Source organism: Polyodon spathula, chromosome 24, assembly GCF_017654505.1.
Source record: "Polyodon spathula isolate WHYD16114869_AA chromosome 24, ASM1765450v1, whole genome shotgun sequence".
In the NCBI taxonomy this organism is placed as follows: Eukaryota; Metazoa; Chordata; class Actinopteri; order Acipenseriformes; family Polyodontidae; genus Polyodon; species Polyodon spathula.
The window spans coordinates 5,784,262-5,803,850 of record NC_054557.1 but is presented as its reverse complement, the minus strand read 5'-3'; the positions used below and the strand labels follow the sequence as shown (position 1 = coordinate 5,803,850).

The following is a 19,589-nucleotide window of genomic DNA, read 5'->3' as shown; positions in this document are numbered from 1 at the left end:
TTGGCCTCAGTGTCCAAGAGTTGCGTTGCACAGTGGAGAACTTATCTGAAGCAGCAGAAAGGAGCAGCAACTGGCTGTGGTTGAGATGGAAAGATTCTGGATGGGGATCTCAAGCACAATAGAAAGAAAGCAACGCTGATGTACAGGTAAGTAAGCTGGGTTGAGCTGAGTGGGGGATGGAGGGGGGTGATGCTGGGACGCCAGAATCACTGTTGAGCCCTCTTGAGGTGTCGTGGGCTAGTCAATGAAACACCGAGGATGGAAGGTGCCCACTTGAAGACCCCAGAGATGTACCCTACTTAGCTCAATCCAGACGGTTGTCATGCAGATGCGCTAGGGAGACCTCACTGGGTTGATCCCCGGAGCCAACATCACAGCCGTTGTGTGTGCTGATGGGCTGGTGAGGCAAAATGAGCTGATCCCTGGAGCCAGCATTACACTTCAGCAATCAACACCAGACAGAAGGATATCTACATCATCAGATGGAAAACAGTGCAAATGGATGGAGTTTACTGCCATTAATTACATTAGTTTACTGCAAAGCTACGTCTTAGTTGGTGCTTATCTTGACGAGAGCCGAGTTCAAATCAGCATGAAGTTCAACATCTACTCTCATGTAATGGAAATCATACATTTCAGAAAACAACATATTGCAGCAGTGGCATAGCCATGGGTGGGCCATGGCCCACCCAGTTTGCACACAGGCTCCTAAATTGGAATCTATGTGAATGCCAAGTTTAAGTACATTTATAAAAAAAAAAATAATAATAAACGACGTTGTGTGCCTCGAATGCGGGTGTTTAAGTTTAGGTCAAATATGTTTTTGTTTGTTTGTTTTTTTGTTTTGTTTAAATGCGCAGGTTTTAGCCAATCAATTCAATGTAGTAATTGTGATGTAATATTTGGGCCAGATCTTTCTCTCACACAACCAATCATGTGCAAGTCACGTTTGATTGACAGCTTGCGAGGCAGTTGGCGAGTATCTGTTCAAAAGTCCCAGACGTTTATTTTACAGTGCGACGGTCAACATGGCAAAATAATTATACACACAACATTAAGAGTCCCCTTTCAATTCGAATGACAACCATTACCGAAGGGGAAGAGCCTCATCTGACCTCTCTGAGTCTGGCAGAGACTCTGAGGGCTCAGCAGACCATGCTGGAGACCTTATTGAAATCTCAAGGCAGGCTGCCCCCTACCACCGGGCAGCTGCAGCCCCCACAGATTCCCCATCCCCTCTGCCTAGACCCCCTAGCCCAGGCGAGCTATCCTTGTCCGCGTCCAGATCGGACATCTCGGACCCAGCTGCCTCCATCAGGCAGACCACGTGGGAGGCTCCGTAATGCCCTTGCCACACGTGTTGCAGAGGGAAGAGTTTCGAGCCCTAATGCAGCGTGCAGCTGCAGCCACAGACGTTCCCCGGCCGACAGAACAGGAGGGAAAGGGGAACCGCTTCCGCCATCAGAAAGGGCACCCACAGTATGACCTCCCCCTATTCCAGGACTTCCTGGAACTGGTGCACTCCTCCTGGAGCAACCCGTGTCTGCACCCTCAGTCTCCAGAACAGCAGAGTCTCTGCTTCTTACTGCAGGAGCCCAAGAAGCAGGCCTAGGCATATTCCCCACTATCGGGGACACGGTCACGGTTTTGGTGCAAGGTTCCACCTTCACCAAAGGGGATAAAGACACAACCTGTCCGTCCAAGCCTTCCAGAAGGACAGATGCGATGCTCCAAAAAGCTTATGCATCGGCAGCGCTGTCGGCCTGAGCAGCAAATGCCATGGCCATACTGGTGTTTTACCAGAATCGGTTGGCAGAGAGGCTGCAGGTGAGGGCTACACAGGCAGACACGGGGGAGCTCCAGGCGGTGACTGAGGCGATGACCGACTGTGACACGAGTGAAAGTAGTCCCTCTTGTAATTTGCCCTCCCGACTACTGGCAGCGCTGTGCAGGAAGGAATGAGACACGTGAGAATGGCTGAGTCATGGTTCGGGCAGAAGCCACAGTGGTGGTGGCCATCTTAACTTGGGGCAGAACCTCATGGTTGAGCCCCATTATTGCAATCAGTTGTGCTGCGCTCGACGATTGGCTGAGGTGGGGCAGTGCACTGATTGTAGGGGCAGGGCTTGGCACTATTTAGGCTGTGGGGTTCTGCCATTTGGTCTCGCTATCCTAGACTGAGACAGTTGTGCTGCGTGAGCGCCGTGAGTTTTTGTTCTTTTGTTTGGTTTGTTTGTTTTGTTTACAGTCAGACTGAGGATTTCCAGACCAGCTGCCTGCGAGTCCAGACTTTCCCCTGAGATCCTTGGGAACTACAGAAATAACTTGTCCTGGGTTTTTAAGAGGGAGCCCGAGCCACCTACTGTGGGGTGTGGATTACTGAAAACCATATGGTTGTGTTTATGTTCTGTTTGGACTATTTTGTTTTTCATTTTAAGCCTCTGCTTACCATAGCTGGTTACAGAGGCAGTTTCTCTTGTGGGAATTATCAATAAAAATCCAACCACAACTACGTGCTTCCCGTGTCACATCACTTCCTCCCATAACCCACCACACCGACCTAATATAGGAGTTAGGTCAGGCATCAGGGAGGTCGCTGGCGGTGCTGGTGGCTGCCCGACGGCATTTGTGGCTGACACAAGCCATGATCATGGAGACCGAGAAGGTGGCACTACTAGACGCCCCCATTACACCGGGGCAGACTTTTGGGGCAACCATTGACATAAGCCTTGAGAGGTCCCACAAGGCCACAAGGACGCCTCAAAGTTTTCATGCCTTCTGGCTTACCGTCAGCGCCCAAGGTGGCATGGGCAGCCTGCCGGGGTGAAAGGGTCTGAACATCGCCCTCCACCCCCGAATAGACAGGCAGGCAGAGGCAGAGGCAGGTCCAGCGGCAGGGGACCGATTTTCCGGCTGGAGACCGAGGCCAGGGCCTAAGAAAGACCCACCCCCCCCAAAGCCCAAGGGAGACCACCCCAGAGGGGCCCCGGCTGCCATCAAACCCCCCCACAACTGGACTGATCAACGGCAATGACCCATGGCAAGGCTGCACCCAAGACTCCTGGATGCTATCAACAATGAGACACGGATACGCTTTACAATTCCGCATAGGTCCGCCACCCTTCAAGAGTGTGCTCCTCACCACCGTCGAACCAGCGACGGTGATACTCCTTCAACAGGAGATTGCCAATCTTCGAAGGAAGAACGCTGTACGCTTGGTAAGTCCAAGCGATGCCCTCAGCGGCTTTTACTCCAGGTACTTCCTGGTGCCCAAAAGGGACGGCAGTTTTGGACCAATTATGGACCTCATGGTCCTCAACTTGTTCCTCAAACAGAGGAAGTTCAATATGTTGACAGCACAGCGTATCCTCCAGTCCGTCCAACCGGGCAATTGGTTCACATCAATCGGCCTGCAAGATGCCTACTTTCACGTCCCGATCTGTCCTGTGCACAGAAAATATCTGCGCTTCGCCTTTTAAGGCAACACGTACGAATTTTGTATGCTGCCATTTGGCCTCTCGCTGGCACCCAGCACATTTTCAAAGTGCATGGGTGCAGTAATGTCTTCACTCAGGCTGTGGGGTATTCGGATCCTAAACTATCTGGATGATTGGTTGATTTGCACACAGTCAAAAGCACGCGCAGAGTCAAACACAAAACAGGCCATAGATCATGTGGCGAAGTTGGGGCTCTCAATACATCAACAGAAGAGCAACTTTGTACCGTCTCAGTCCACAGTGTTCCTGGGGATCAAACTGAACTCTGTGAGCATGCGTGCCTCACTGTCGGAAGACAGGATTCGGTCATTGGAGACCACACTCTCCCTATTCAGAGAGGATGCTTTCCTACAGGTCAAACTATATCAAAGGTTGTTGGGGCTGATGGGAGCCACCTCGAGAATCCTTCCACTAGGGCTGCTGAGAATGCGCCTGCTTCAAGCCTGGGTGAATATGATCAAGGTGCACCCAGTACGAGATTGGTACCAGCTGTGGTTTTCCATGGAGAAAGACAGGGAGCCCCCTTGAATTAGAAGCTCTAGCTCACCCCTGGCCAAAGGGGCTCTTGTATGCGTTCCCTCCGCTACCATTAATACCCCTGACACTAGAGAGGATCAGGGTGGAGAGAGCACAGTTTCTGCTGGTTGAACCCAGATGGCCGAGGTGCCCCTGGTTTGCTCTCCTCTCTGACATGTTGTCGGATCAGCTGTGGCAGCTCCCACTGCGCAAGGACCTCCTGAGCCAAGCAGAGGGGCTATTATGGCACCCGAACCCAGCCCAGCAACAACTCTGGGTCTGGCCATTGAACAGAGCCGTCTATTCAGACGAGGTTTGCCAGATACAGTAGTAGAAACACTACAGTCTGCTAGGGCGCCAAGCACTAGAGCCCAGTACTCATATAAATGGAAAGTTTTCCTTGCAGAAGGTCATGAACCGGTGACTTGCCTGATTGAGACGATATTAACCTTCTTACAACACCTGTTTGACCCAGGAAAATTAACGTCCACATTGAAGTTATAACTGGCAGCAATATCAGTGTGCCATGACAAAATTGACTTGGTGTCCCCTGGGGCACATTTCCTGGCAGTGCAATTTTGAGAACTTTCAGACCTCCCCGGCACGAGTCAAAGGAAGACTGCAGACAACATATGCTATGCCCAGTTCGGGTTCTGCACTGTTATTTGGATAGGACGGCGTCCTGGAAACAGTCCAACCAGCTGTTTGTCTGCTACGGGTCCCACTCTAGAGGTCAGGCCCTATCGAAGCAACGTCTAGCGCACTGAACGACAGATGCGATACGTTTGGCGTATGAACAGACGTACTCCCTGTTACCGGGGGACATTACTGCCCATTCTACCAGGGGCCAGGCAACTTTGCGGGCTTTCCTTCATGGCACCTCCTTAGATGGTTTATGCAATGCTGCTACATGGACAGGTAGTCAGACATTTGTGCGTTTTTACCGCCTTGATGTGACAAACCGAACAAGACCCTCTCTGGGCTCTACAGTTTTGCAGGTGTCATGCCCTTAGGCGTCATGTGGGCTCTGTTGCTATCGCCGTGGGCCTGTACTGTTGGTAATCTGGAGCCACGACAGCTTTGGTACAGCTTTCCCATTCGGTAATTGTTGTCATTCGAATTGAAAGGGAATATTTTCCCTCTTCAGCAGGAGGTGGGCGAGACTTCCCCCTCGCAGCAGGGCAACTTTTGTATATTTGCTCAGAGAGGCTCTTCCCGTTTGGTAATGGTTGTCATTGTCTTTCAGGGAACCAGGGTTATGGTAATAACCTAACGTTTTGTTTAATAGAAAGGCTTGAGTGAACAGAATTAAGACAGCTGGCCGAATGCTGATAAATAGCTTAAAATTGTGGAGATACGTGCAATTTTCTGTAGTTTCACGACTATAACTGCAAGCCCCGACGCTTTATCCTGTGTATGGAAGGTGGAGCAGAGACGGGAGGATATTGACTAGGCAATGGTAAGTAACGCACTTTCATTACATTTAGTAATTGCTACAAATGTAATACCTTGTTCTCTCTGGTTTGGTGACGCTGCCTGTTTGACTTTTTAAAGTACATTCATTACGAATATATGTAAGTACATTCATTTATGTCTACTTAAAACGTTTTAAATGGTTTACATGGGAGATATAGTGGTTGGGAGTGTTCCGTATAGACAGTTTTCCGTCTTAAAAATATTTTGGGAACTAAAAAATGAGTGTGTTTGGAATGTGTACTGTAGGGGGGCATTGTCAAAAAAAATAAGTTGCTTTGAGCTTCTTGCAATTTACCCTGAAAAAATAAGCATTTTATTTTCCTATTTTATTTTTTATGTATTTCACACTGAATTCATACTTATGTCGGAGCCGTGCATGTGGTTACTATGGCAACGCGGTCAAACAAACACCGACTTCATGATTGGTGTTCGAGTCATACTACTGCACAATGACCTAGCGAGTCAGTGATATGTGTGATGCTACAATTTATTAATAATTTGAAGGTATCTGTAGTTTTAAAACTTCATAATTATTTCTGCGTAGTAAAGCAATACAAAAACTTGTGTTTTGTCTTTAAGGTTTGCCATTAACTTTTCTCTCGTGTATAAGATTTATGGAAATTGCTTCATTAGCATGTCAACATAATTTAAAAAGTTTTACAAAACTTGAAAAATGTTGCTGAAAATGTCACTCAAGGCCGTTTTAAAATATTCTATTTGTGTCTGCTTGTTACGTTTTTTGCAGCCAACGCAATATCTTTGTTTAGCTGTACCTGAGAAAATGCAGTGAAAAAGAAAGCAGTCATATTTAGCTGGAAACGAGGTATTTTCAGCACAGCTAAGATTTTAGTTTTGGTTTGAAGGCGGCAGGACCTTAGCCTGATTTTTAATTTTTGCTTGACACGCCCTTATGCAGGTTCGAGTTACAGAGGTAACAAGTTATACAATACAGCTAAGAGATTACAATATAGCTAAAGAAAACAATACAGCTTTTTGTTTGGGGATTTTCTTAGATTCTGTTTGCGCTTTTTTTTGTCAAATGAAACGTTTTTTTGCAGTTGTTGTGCACAGTGTGTTTGTTTCTGTAGGCTATATGCAGTGTGCTTTGTATTTGTAGTGTACCTGCAAGTTCTGTTATAAACTGCAAAACATGTTCGCCTTGCTTCACTCGGCACCATTCATTCTCAGTCTTGGCTACTTTGCTCTGCTCAAACCCCGGGGAGATATTTGATGCATTCAGAGTTTTAACTGATTTAAATCATGTTGTTTAATATAAACTATTTCCTGTAACGTCAGACCTTGCCCGTCCATCCGAAGTTGGGGCCCACCCAAATTTCCATTCCTAGCTACGCCATTGTATTGCAGTACATTCCTACAAGAATACAAGATACATTTTATAGATGTCAGAATACTAAAATATATTCTGGATTTCATCAAACTATATTTATTGCAATAAATTCTAAAAAGCAAAGGCTACTTTGCATGCCATGGTGTATCCACACTTTCTGTAACATACACATATGCACATTGTTTTTAGTGCATTTTAACAACTCCTAAAATATTTTTTTTATATTTCACAGTATGTTTTAAATATATATTTTTGAAATATATTTATTGTTTTTGTTCTATACAAAAAATATAAAATTAAAGGAAGCATCTAGTGCATTTGACCCTTTCTTAGAGTGTTTCTGCTCAGAAGACTGTAAACTCCCCATATACAGTATTCTTGTACCCCGCAAAACCATTGTATTGTTATTGAAGATATTTGGAAGGCGGAAGGGCACATCTTGGTTTACAGAAATCTAAAAAAAGGTCTAGGGAGGTGACCCTCTAGGGAGCTAACCTCAGCCTTAGTAATAATAATAATAATAATGCTAGTAATAATAATAATAATAATGTCCTTGGAAATGTTGACCTCCCTACCCTTTACTTCTCCTCTTAATAACAATTGCCATAAGGGTGTATTTTCACATTTTTTTTTTTTACTTAAATACATTATTTATTGTATTTGACTTGCCACTCACACGATTTGTTATGCGAGTCCTCAAAATGTGTTTCGTAATATATACAGGCTGCATCTCTGTGTTGGAAGATAGTTTCAGCCCCAGTGTAGATCTGACAGACTTTGATTGGTAGGCACGTCCATGTCCAAGACTGAAGTTTCACAAGGACTATTTCCAGAAGTGATGACTCTTTGGGTCACTCTGGAGAACAGATTTACCTGCATTTCTTCTCAACTTCTCTGATGGTCAAGTATCCATCCAGCACAATTAAAACCTCTGCCTTGTTAAATCAGTATCTCCCTGGCTGCTAATAGTTCAAAGACAAAGATCTTACCATACAACTAAGAGCATGCTTTGTCGTCAAGAGGCAAGTACGTGTCTTATGCTGGTGTAGCTATTATTAACTCATCATCCTCTAAGAGCAGATTCATTACAGTAAATTACAAGCAAGTCCTTCCAGAGCAGTAAGAGGGTACCAAGCCCTTAAGCACATTAAACACAAAATAACCCTAGGATTCAATGGCAAAAGCTAACCTAGTTTTGTATTAATAAGACTATGATGTATAACAAAAGAAAAGAGGAACTTTCCAAAACAATAACATGGTTAGCAAATGGCTTTTGGCATCCGTGCAGCCTATATACAAAGGAAGTTATCCATGGGGCCAATAGAGGCTTTACATGAACACAGCCTTACATTACTGGCTGTGGAAGGCACCCAAAGCAGTGACATTTGTGTAATCTTTGTGTTTGACATTTACAGCTGTGATTAAATGGTGTTGGCTCTTTCCCCAAAGCACAGAAAGGGTTGCCAATGATACATGTCATCCAGTAAGAAACATGGAGAGAGAAAGAGGCACATTACTGAGTGAATTAGGGGATAGGATATGGGGATCAGAATGCTCTTGATATGGAAATTATGCACCAGTGTAACAATAGGATAGAGTGCCCTGAATACTAGCTGATATCAAAGTTATTACAGTGTGTCCTCCTACCTAATCCTTCACACACAGATTTATACTAGAATGGCAACTGACACCAGCACACTATACAGATGACAAGCATTCAGAAATCTGTCAATAAACCAGCACTTAAACATGCAGGTGTTAGGTAGAGTCTAGAGTGTATATTATTATTATTATTATTATTATTATTATTATTATTATTATTATTACACTATGTAACACAATTTTTGTTCCTGGGTAGTAAGTGTTATTTCCTAATTGCTTGTGCCTCAAAAGTATAGAAAATGGCTATTATTCCCCACAAACTTTGCTTTTGTGACCAGGACAGTGATATTTCAAAATATCACTATTTCCAATGGGAAAACAGGCAAATGTCTGTCTTTTCGTTCACATAAAGTTAGAAAAAAACAACATATGAATCCAAATTAACATGTATTTGTACTAAAGTAATACAAAAATGACTACAAAAGATTTAGAAGTGAGTAGTTTTTCGAGATTTACGATTATATTGTAAATACAGTATAATCGTAAATCTCGAAAAACTACTCACTTCTAAATCTTTTGTAGTCATTTTCTAAATCATTTCTGACACATAGTAGTTGAATGTCCAGAACCATGAGCAGCAACTTGAAAGGCAACACACTATTTTGCATAGAATAATTAATATTCAAAATGTATTTCTGAGAGAAATGTAACACATTCATTGACAAATGGTTCAGCTATAAGTCTTCCAATGTAGAAACAAGTTTTGATTTACTGGGTGATGTGGACTCCACCCCTGATTGATAAAGTGTGAATGATCTCTTGGTCCCATTAAGAGTAATGTGCTGTTTTTGCATGTATTAGACATTGTTGTAGAGGTGTAAATGACATTAGTTACAGCATGTCAAATAGGGGAAATCAGAACAGAATAATTACGGTTTGCATTAGCTGAAGCTGGTCATTAGAATTACATTTCTTTGTAAAAACACACATTTGTTTTGATAGTCGGGATGCACTTGGTGGTGGTTTTAGGCATGCAATATTAGAGGGTTAAAAGTGATTTCCATAACTAATCAACTCAAATAAATATAATAAATTCAAACACACACGTGTATTGGGTCTCCTGTGTAGTGGTTGATGATTTATTGATACTGATAGCAGAACAAGCCCTGTACTTTCCTCTTGACTGCAGTGTTTGAACCAGATGGCATGCGATTCGCATCCAGCTCTTGCCTTTCCATTCAAATCAATGGGCTGGGATGCCAATGCATTACAAATGTTTTGAATAGAAGTCTTGAATTACACTGAGAAAGAACTGATACATACACACTTTAAATAGCACCTTTATACCTACAACAACAGGCATTTAAAAACATTATAAGTAGAACTTGTTTTGGCCGCATATTAACATTTCTCTTCAATACTGAGGCACCCTATTACAATATTCCTCAATACACAGATAAGAAGTCAAGTTGTGACAGTTGTTTTAGACAAAGATGACCTAATTTCACAGAATCCAAAAGGCCCCTGATGCACGCTAATGGAAAAAGTCATGCAAGACTGCCACAGGAGAGCTCAGTTCAAAAGACAGCAGCAGTGCTGTAGAAGCCAGTCTGAGTCACTCCATACACGAGGAGAAGGGAGGGGTCACCAACCCTGTAACCTTCCCTCGCCTTCCAAAACCCACAAGGTCAGCTTTGATAAATGAGAACGGTGCTGGCAGGGGAGGGGAGGGGTGAATATTGGCATCTTTATTTGTAGATGTTGTTACTGGAAAGGATAAGGTCAAGGTTTGGGCACCCCCTCAGGGGCTGCTGGTTGCATTGTTCAGTAAACCACAAAAGAATGGAAGAAAAACCTACAAACCTAATCATATATTGTTCCATTAAATTAGCCAGGTGAGAATGCATTGATTGTTCTGTTGGTAATGGACTCACCTTTGCCTAGTTAAGGTCACTGTTCTGAGTTTTGCCTCAGGGAAAGATGGATTAAGCCTGTCTACCAGAACTCCAGTATGCTGCTTTCTGGTCTGACTTTCTTTACAACATATGTACAATGGACAACATTATGCTATATTTGTCATGGACCTTTTAAATGCTGTCTATAAATATTGTACCCTGAAATTGTACTTAAAGGAGCACTAGAATAAACTTGAATAAACCTTATGATGCATTCAGGAACATTCTCCCTCTGAAACACAGAAGCCAATCATTCATTTAACTGAAGTTCTGTTTTAAAGTCTGCTTGCTGAATAAAAGCTGATTTAAGTGTCAGGTGATGTTATGTATAATACCATTCTTTCTGATGCACACACACATTACAAGACCTGAAACATTAATTAAACTTTCGTGAATACAGGGAATCGCTTTGCAGCATAGAATAAAGAATTCAGGAATTCTATTATTTGTTATTACTAGGAGTGGAGGAAAGTGAAAATGAAGTTTGAAAAACGATCAAATATAAAGCAACTCTGACTCGATGTTGTGATTGTGAAGAATGTTTGTGTTGGGTCAGGTCTTCACTTTTAATTGTAATGTGTGCAAATAACTCCAGACAACAAATTAAAATAAGCAGTCCCTTATTTATTCAACGTTTGTGGACAGTTTATCTTCAATTCACTGAAAAAAAACAGTTGTCAATAGTACAAGACACTCTGAACACATTAATTAGTCAAATACAAGAAAATACATGGAGTATTGATTCAAGTGGATTAAAAATGAATTAATAAGCCATTGTGGTAGATATCTTGCTACAGTGAAAAGCTGTTAAAATGTTTTAAAACGTTATTACCATAACCCTGGTTCCCTGAAAAGAGAATGACAACCATTACCGAACAAGAAGAGCCTCTCTGACCGTCAATCTCTGAGCAAATATACAGAGGACATCCTCACAGTAGCACATCGCCATTTTCTTTCGAAAACAGAGGTCAGCTGGGGACACGACCTCAGAGGGTAATGGTTGTCATTCTCTTTTCAGGGAACCAGGGTTATGGTAATAACCTAACATTCCCTTTCAATTCAAATGACAACCACTACCAAATGGGAAAGCTGTACCAAAACTGTCGTGGCTCCAGATTACAGACAGTACAGCCCCACGGCGATAGAAACAGAGCCCACATGATGCCTAAGGACATGCCGCCTGCAAAACTGTAGAGCCCAGAGAGGGACCCATAAGGGCGCGCAGTACCAGTTCTAGATCCCACTTGGGGACCATACTTTTTGTGAGAGGACGAAGCCTCCGAGCCTCTTTAAGAAATTGCACTGTCAGGAAATGTGCCCCAGGGGACAACGAGTCAATTTTGTCATGGCACACTGATATTGCTGCCAGTTATACCTTCAAAGTGGATGCTAATTTTCCTGCGTCAAATAGGTGTTGTAAGAAGGTTAATATCGTCTCAATCGGGCAAGTCATCGGATCATGACCTTCGGCAAGACGCCAATCTTGGAAAACATTCCATTTATATGAGTACTGGCCTCTAGTGCTCAGCGCCCTAGCAGACTGTAGTATTTCTACTACTGCATCTGGCAAACCTCGTCTGAATAGATGGCTCTGTTCAATGGCCAGACCCAGATTTGGAGCTGGGCTGGGTTCGGGTGCCATAATAGCTCCTCCACTTGGCTCAGGAGGTCCTTGCGCAGTGGGAGCTGCCACAGCTGATCCGACAACATGTTGGAGAGGAGAGCGAACCAGGGCCATCTCAGCCATCTGGGTGCAACGAGCAGAACCTGTGCTCTCTCCACCCTGATCCTCTCTAGTGTCAGGGGTATTAATGGTAGCGGAGGGAATGCATACAAGAGCCCCTGTGGCCATGGGTGAGCTAGCATGTCTACTTCGAGGGGGCTCCCCGTCTTTCTCCATGGAGAACCATAGGGGGCAATGAGGTCGACTCATGCCGGTCGAAACCTCTCCCAAATCTATTTCACCACTTGGGGATGCAGCCTCCACTCTGAGCTGTCTGGAGCTCCTCTGGACAGGAGGTCTGAGGCCTTGTTGTCCACACTGGGGAGGTGAACTGCCCTGATGGAACACAAGTTTCTGTACATCCAGGATAAGAGTCTGTGTGCTGCGTGGTGAAGGCCCGGTGAGTGCAGGCCGCCTTGGTGATTTATGTAGGCTACCACTGTGGTGTTGTCCGTCCGGACCAGCACATCTTTGTGCGCTAATTGCTGGCGAAAATGTGATAACGCCAGGCTCACTGCTTGCAGCTGTTGTGCATTTATGTGCGCTTGCTGCCATTGTCCCTTCCTCTGAACTCTTATGCCTCTCCTGTTCCAGACCGCTCCCCAGCCCAGACTGGAGGCGTCTGTAGTGATCACTTCCCTTCTGTGAGGGGATCCAAGGGGATATCCGAGGTGCAGATTGCCGGGACGGAGCCACCACTCCAGTGTCTTCCGGCATTGTCAGGACACTCGCACCAGCCGGTACTGATCTTGGACCAGGTGCACCTTGAGCGTATTTACCCAGGCTTGAAGCGGGTGCATTCTCAGCAGCCCCAGTGGAAGGATTCTCAAGGCCGCTGCCATCAGCCCCAACAACCTTTGATATAGTTTGACCTGTAGGAGAGCGTCATCTCTGAATAGGGAGAGTGTGGTCTCCAACGACCAAATCCTGTCTTTCGACAGTGAGGCAAGTTCAGTTTGATCCCCAGGAACACTGTGGACTGAGACAGTACAAAGTTGCTCTCCTTTTGATGTATTGAGAGCCTTAACTTCATCACATGATCTATGACCTGTTTTGTGTGCGCCTCTGTGCGTGCTTTTGACTGTGCACAAACCAACCAGTCGTCCAGATAGTTTAGGATCCGAATACCCCACAGCCTGAGTGGAGCCAATGTTGAAAATGTGTGGGGCGCCAGCCAGAGGCCAAATGGCAGCACGCAGAATTCGTACACGTTGCCTTGAAAGGTCAATATGTTCAACTTCCTTTGTTTGAGGAACAAGTTGAGGACCATGAGGTCCATAATTGGTCTGAAACCGCCTTCCCTTTTGGAAGTACCTGGAGTGAAAGCCGCTGAGGGCATCACTTGGACTTACTAAGCATACCACATTCTTCCTTCGAAGATTGGCAATCTCCTGTTGAAGGAGTATCACCCTTGCTGGTTCGACGGTGGTGAGGAGCACACTCTTGAAGGGTGGTGGACCTATGCGGAATTGTAGAGCTTATCTGTGTCTCATAGTTGATAGCACCCAGGAGTCCTGGGTGCAGCCTTGCCATGGGTCGTTGCCGTTGGTCAGTCCAATTGTGGGGGGCGTTGGTGGCAGCCGGGGCCCCTCAGAGGTGGTCTCCCTTGGGCTTTGGAGGGGGCGGGTCTTTCTTAGACCCCGGCCTCGGTCTCCAGCCGGAGAACCGGTTACCCCTGGGCTGTGGTAGTCCCCTGGCGCTGGCCCTGCCTCTGCCTCTGCCTCTGCCTGCTTGTCTACTTTTGGATGGAGGGCAGTATTCAGACCCTTTTACCCCAGCAGGCTGTGCATGCCACCTTGGCCTCTGACTGTAAGCCGGAAGGTACGAGAACTTTGAAGCAATCTCTGTGGCCTTGTGGGACCTCTCAAGGCTCACATCAATGGTCACCCTGAAAGTCTGCCCTGGTGTAATGGGGGCATCCAGCAGCGCCACCTTCTCGGTCTCTACGACCTTGGCTAGTGTCAGCCACAAATGCCGGCGAGCGGCCACCATCGCCGCCAGCGACCTCCCTGATGCCAGACCTAACTCCCCTGTTAGGTCAGTCATCGCCTTAGCCACCACCTGGAGCTCCCCTGTGTCTGGAACCTGTGTGGCAAGGGCAGCAGGGTGCTCCCTGCTGTGGCCTGCCTGATGGAGATGGCTGGGTCCGACATGTCCGACCTGGATGCCATGAAGGACAGCTCGTCTGGGCTAGGTGGTCTAGACAGAGGGGACAGGGAACGAGACTGTGGGGACTGGGGCTTCCCGGTGGTAGGGGGCAACCTGCCCTGAAATTTTAATAGGGTCTCCAGCATAGTTTGCTGAGCCCTTACAGTCTCTGCCAGCTCCGCGAAGTGCAGCTCGGCCGAGCTTGAGTGCCTTCGAGACGACTGCGATGGCGAACGTCTGCGCCTAAGTGTGGAAGGGGAGCGGTGCCTCCGTGGCGACAAGTGCAGGATCCCACACTTCAACATGCTAGAGCTAGTGTCCAAGTAGTGGATGGGAAACCAATAAATGGAGCAGACATGCCCAACAGTTATCCCTACTTTATGGTTAAAGAGGGGTTGGTGTATCGCGATAAACAAATTGGGGTAGAGGTGGTGGAACAGTTAGTAGTTCCCCGTCCCTTTATACGGACTGTATTGAATTTAGCACATGGCTACGTCTTAAGAGGGCGTCTGGGGATAGACAAAACCTGAGAACAATTGATACGGCAGTTTTACTGGCCAGGGGTACATGAGGAGTAGTTCAACACTGTAGTAGCTGTCCAGAGTGCCAGATGGTGGCCCCGAAACCTGCATTTCGGAGTCCCTTAGTACATCTCCCCATCATTGAGACCCAATTCGATAGAATCACCATGGATTTAATGGGACCACTTCCAAAGTCCGCTAGGGAGCATCAATATATTTTAGTGATAATTGATTATAAGCAATACCACAGCGAACCATGGCCTCCAAAGGTATCGCCAAGGAACTGATACTCACGTTCACCAAGGTTGAAATCCCTAAAGAGATTTTAACCAATCAGGGAACTCCATTTATGTCCAGTATAATAACTGACTTGTGCAACTTGTTGTCAATTAAACGATTAAGGATGTCCATCTATCATCCTCAGAAGGATGGACTCATTGAGCAGTTTAACAAGACATTAAAATCGATGTTAAGAAAAGTGATTGAGAAAGATGGGAAGAATTGGGACTTTATGTTGCCCTGCCTACTGTTTGCAATCAGGGAGGTCCCACAGTCATTACTGGGGTTCTCTCCCTTTGATTTAATTTATGGCAGGCACCCCAGGGGGATATTAGATATTGCGTGGGAAACATGGTAGTATGAAGCTACACCTTTCCACAATGTAACTGGTCATGTGACAGCCATTCAGGATAGGATAGTTTACCCCAATAGTGAGGGAACACTTAAGACAGACCCAAGAGCATCAGAGGGGTACCTATAATCGACAGGCTAAGACAAGAGTTTACTGCCAGATGACAGGGTGGTGGTCTTAATTCCCACGGTGGAGTGTAAGTTTATGGCCACCTGGAAAGGGGCATACGAAATTATAGAAAGAGTGAGTGAGGTTAATTATCAAGTCCGACAGCCAGGTTGTCGGCCACCAGACCAAATGTATCATGTTCATTTGTTGGAAGCCTGGAAGGATAGGGAAGATGGTTATTTACCCTAACCCTAGCGTAAACAGATGTCAATATGTCGTCCAACCTTACACCAGAGCTGAATAAAGAGGTCAAAGGGTGTTTTCAGGAATACCGGGGCGAACCCAGCTAGTGGCTTATGATATTGTCTCGGGCCCAGGGGTGAAAGTAAATTTGAGACCAAGAGGCGCCAGAGGCAGCCAGAGCTGCAATAGAAATGGAGGTGGAAGAGAGGATGGTTGCAGGGGTGATTGAAGAATCTAAGAGTGAGTGGTCCAGTCCCATAATTATAGGTCCCATAGGTCTCCAAACCAGACGGGTCATGGACATTCTGTAACGACTTCTGGAGATTTAACAAAGTTTGATGCCTACCCAATGCCCAGGGTGGAAGAACTATTAGAAAGATTAGGGAAAACCAGATACATGTCCACCCTAGATCTAGCCAAAAGTTACTGGCAGATTCCCTTAACTAAAGGAACCCGGGAAAAGACAGTCTTTGCCACCCCTAATGGCCTATTCCAATACACTGTGATGCCATTTGGGTTACATGGGGCCCCAGCCATGTTCCAGCGTTTAATGGATCAGATATTGAGGCCACATCCAGAGTACACAGCAGCCTAATTAGATGACATTGTCGTTAATAGTGCTGACTGGGAGTCCCACCTAACCCGGGTGCAAGCCGTATTGGATGCGATAGGCAGAGCAGGGTTGATGTCAGTTGGGACTAGAGGAGGCTAAATATCTGGGATATTTGTGAGAAGAGGGGTGGAGAAACCCCAGGTCTCCAAGGTAGAGGCTGTCAGAGAATGGTCAAAGCACATTTAACAAGAAATAGGTGCTCCGCTTTTTGGGTTTAATGGGATATTATCGGAGGTTCATTTTGAATTATACCACCATAGTTGCTCCACTAATTGATATGACAAAGGCCTGAAGCTATGTTATGGTGATATGGGAAGACACAGCAAACCAGGCCTTTCAAAGCAATACAGGAAACACTGTGTAGTAATCCAATACTGATAGTACCGGATTTTGATAAAGAGTTTGTTGTCCAAACCGATGTGGGCTTGGGAGCAGTACTATCACAGGAGGTAGAGGAAAATGAACACCTGGTCCTATTTTTAAGTAGGAAGTTGGAAACCCGAGAAGTCAATTACTCTGTAGTTGAGAAAGAAGGTCTGGCAGTGAAATGGGCCCTAGAAAGCCTACTGTATTATCTACTGGGACGCCACTTCAATCTTATAACCACGCTCCACTGACATGGATGCAGAGAACCAAAGATAAAAATGCTAATGTGATGAGGTGGTTCTTGAGCCTACAACCGTTTCATTTTGATCTAAAACATAAAGCTGGAAAGCACATGGGGAACGCAGATGGTTTATCATGAGTTCATGTTTTTTTTTCAGTGGTCGCTCGACCCAGGGGGTAAGAGCTGAGGGGGAGGATATGTGATAAACCAAGGGGTACAGTAAGGAATGGAAGGAATCTGAGGGCGGACATTTTGAATGGATGTTACCCTCACACAAAATGGCCAACGAATGTACCCGAAATTGCCAACACACACAAGATGGCCGAAGGGGAAATCTGCCCAGAAACAGAACTCAGAATGATGTTCAGGGGTGTGTTGGGAACACTTGTAGAGAGTGTGGTCAGCCCACATAAATAGGCCTTGTTTGACAAAGAACGGGAGTGAAGTAGGGAGAGATACCAGTGTGGTGTCTGTGAGCAAGGGAAAGAATTCCAAACTGTTTGACAACCTGTGTATGACCTGGACTGTTCTGACAAACCTCCTGGCTGGATTATATGTTTTACCTGAAAACCTGTGGAGGATACGAACTTTGTATTTTTAAATGACCATCCCTCTGCCTGAACCTTGGGAGACAATAAAAGTGCAGGTACAGTCCTGTTTAACCCTGAACTGCTGTGGTTGGTGTGGTATCTCAAACTGCTTTGTGTACAAGTTTGACTTTGCGGACCTCACTTTGTCACAACATATATAAATTGAATATTGCAGGTTATATTCAAAATAAAAAACATGTATTGTAAAAAGCTTTTAGACGTTCCACAAACACACACACACACACACACACACACAAATATAAATTCTAAGTAATAAAACTTGTACAAATGATATTTTATATAATTTTGTGAGGGTGTGTGTGTATTAGAAAGGTAACCAGACATGCAGGTGGCTAATGTGCGGTGTAATTCAGAATGCGTGCGACAACACGTGAATTTATTTCTCTTGTTAAATGTTTTTGTCATCATGGCAATGCATGAAGCGATCGTCACGATATTCGGTCGTTCTTTTCCTACTTAGTAAGCAGACACTGACATTTAAATATCCCCTCCCTTAAATGACTATGAATTGAGTAACCTGCATTGGTACGGACAATTTTTTGCATAGCAACGCATTTCCTGAAAAGTATTCGTGAGAAAAACTGTCATGACTTGTGCATGTAAACGTCGCCACATTCAAATGTCTTATGAGACAGTTAAGGTGGACAGCTGAGGAAAATGATAGTGCCACTGGATTAATAGAGGCTAAAAATAAAACAGATAAACAAACAAACTGTGATGCAATGTTGTTACGTGAACCACTGGTACCACAGATCCCTTATCGGACCGTCATAAGGTAAAATGAAGTCATTATTAGTTGTAAACTGGGCCGTGAAATCAGTCATTTGACTGTAAAAATGACCAGAAATGTCAGTTACCTGTATATTATATAGTATATTTGTGGTCTGGTAATATTCGCTCCCAGGATAGCAACGCCATAATCAAAAGGCCAGGCCATGCTAATGTACAATTATGAAAGAAATATGAATGTGAAACAAAGACAACAATTTTATATTTTAACAACTTAAATAGTTATAAACTGTTCTTTTAGATCTTTTTTCTTCTATTTTTAAAGCAGAAAACCTTCACTTGAAAAAAATACAAAAAGTGTGCAAACTGACGGGATTTATTTATTTATTTATTTGTTTATTTTACTGTGTGTGTGTGTGTGTGTGTGTGTGTGTGTGTGTGTGTGTGTGTGTATATATACACACTATATATATCTATATATATATATATATATATAATATATATATATATATATATATATATATATATATATAGGGGAATATCCCCTCCCTTAAATGACTATCATTTGACGTAACCATGCCTGTTAAAAACGTATCGTTTTTATACTATAAATATATATATATATATATATATATATATATATATATATATATATATATATATATATATAAGTATGCAATATGCTTTTTTGTAAGCGCTGCTACATATCTATCAGGTTCATTACATAAACAAAATCTTGTTGAATTATTACATAATAACAACATAGGGTCAATAATGATCTAGGATGTACCAATTATATATAAATGTCAATTTTAAAGTGTAAGTATATCATGGCTACATAGTGTGTAGGGTTTCTCTTATTGTCTAAGTGTAATTTCATGTAGTCTGGCTGCTGTCACTGTGCAAAATGATTTGCTGTAATAAAGACACCGTCCACACGACGTATTATAAATTGCAAAAACTACATTGAAATGATATTCAAAATAATTTTAACAGCTGCTGTACATCATCTGAAAGAGTACAGATCACGGTGAGTAACTCAGACAGAATGCCTCTATTTCAAGATCCCCTGGCTAACAACATTGAAATTTAGAAGCAAAATTTACTACCGTCATTTGCTTTTTTGCTGCCATAATTTATTCATGTCCAAAATATAATTGATCAATGAGCCTTTTACTTCAGTCTTTCTCTCTGCCTGGCTGTAGGAAGCAAAATTTATTTACTCTGAGGTGGCTTATAGCCCGTGCAGTGGTCAGTCAGT

The 19,589-nt window shown here is 44.2% G+C and overlaps 1 protein-coding gene across 1 annotated transcript in view; it reads left to right on the top strand.

The window, feature by feature from the left end:
• The first annotated feature begins 5,292 nt into the window (after nucleotides 1–5,292).
• The window catches only part of LOC121298880 (cellular retinoic acid-binding protein 1), a 34,475-nt gene continuing 20,178 nt past the window's right edge, over nucleotides 5,293–19,589 (top strand). The window contains exon 1 of the mRNA XM_041226166.1: nucleotides 5,293–5,472. The gene's annotated coding sequence lies outside the window, so the exon portion shown is untranslated. The remainder of the gene's footprint in view (nucleotides 5,473–19,589) is intronic.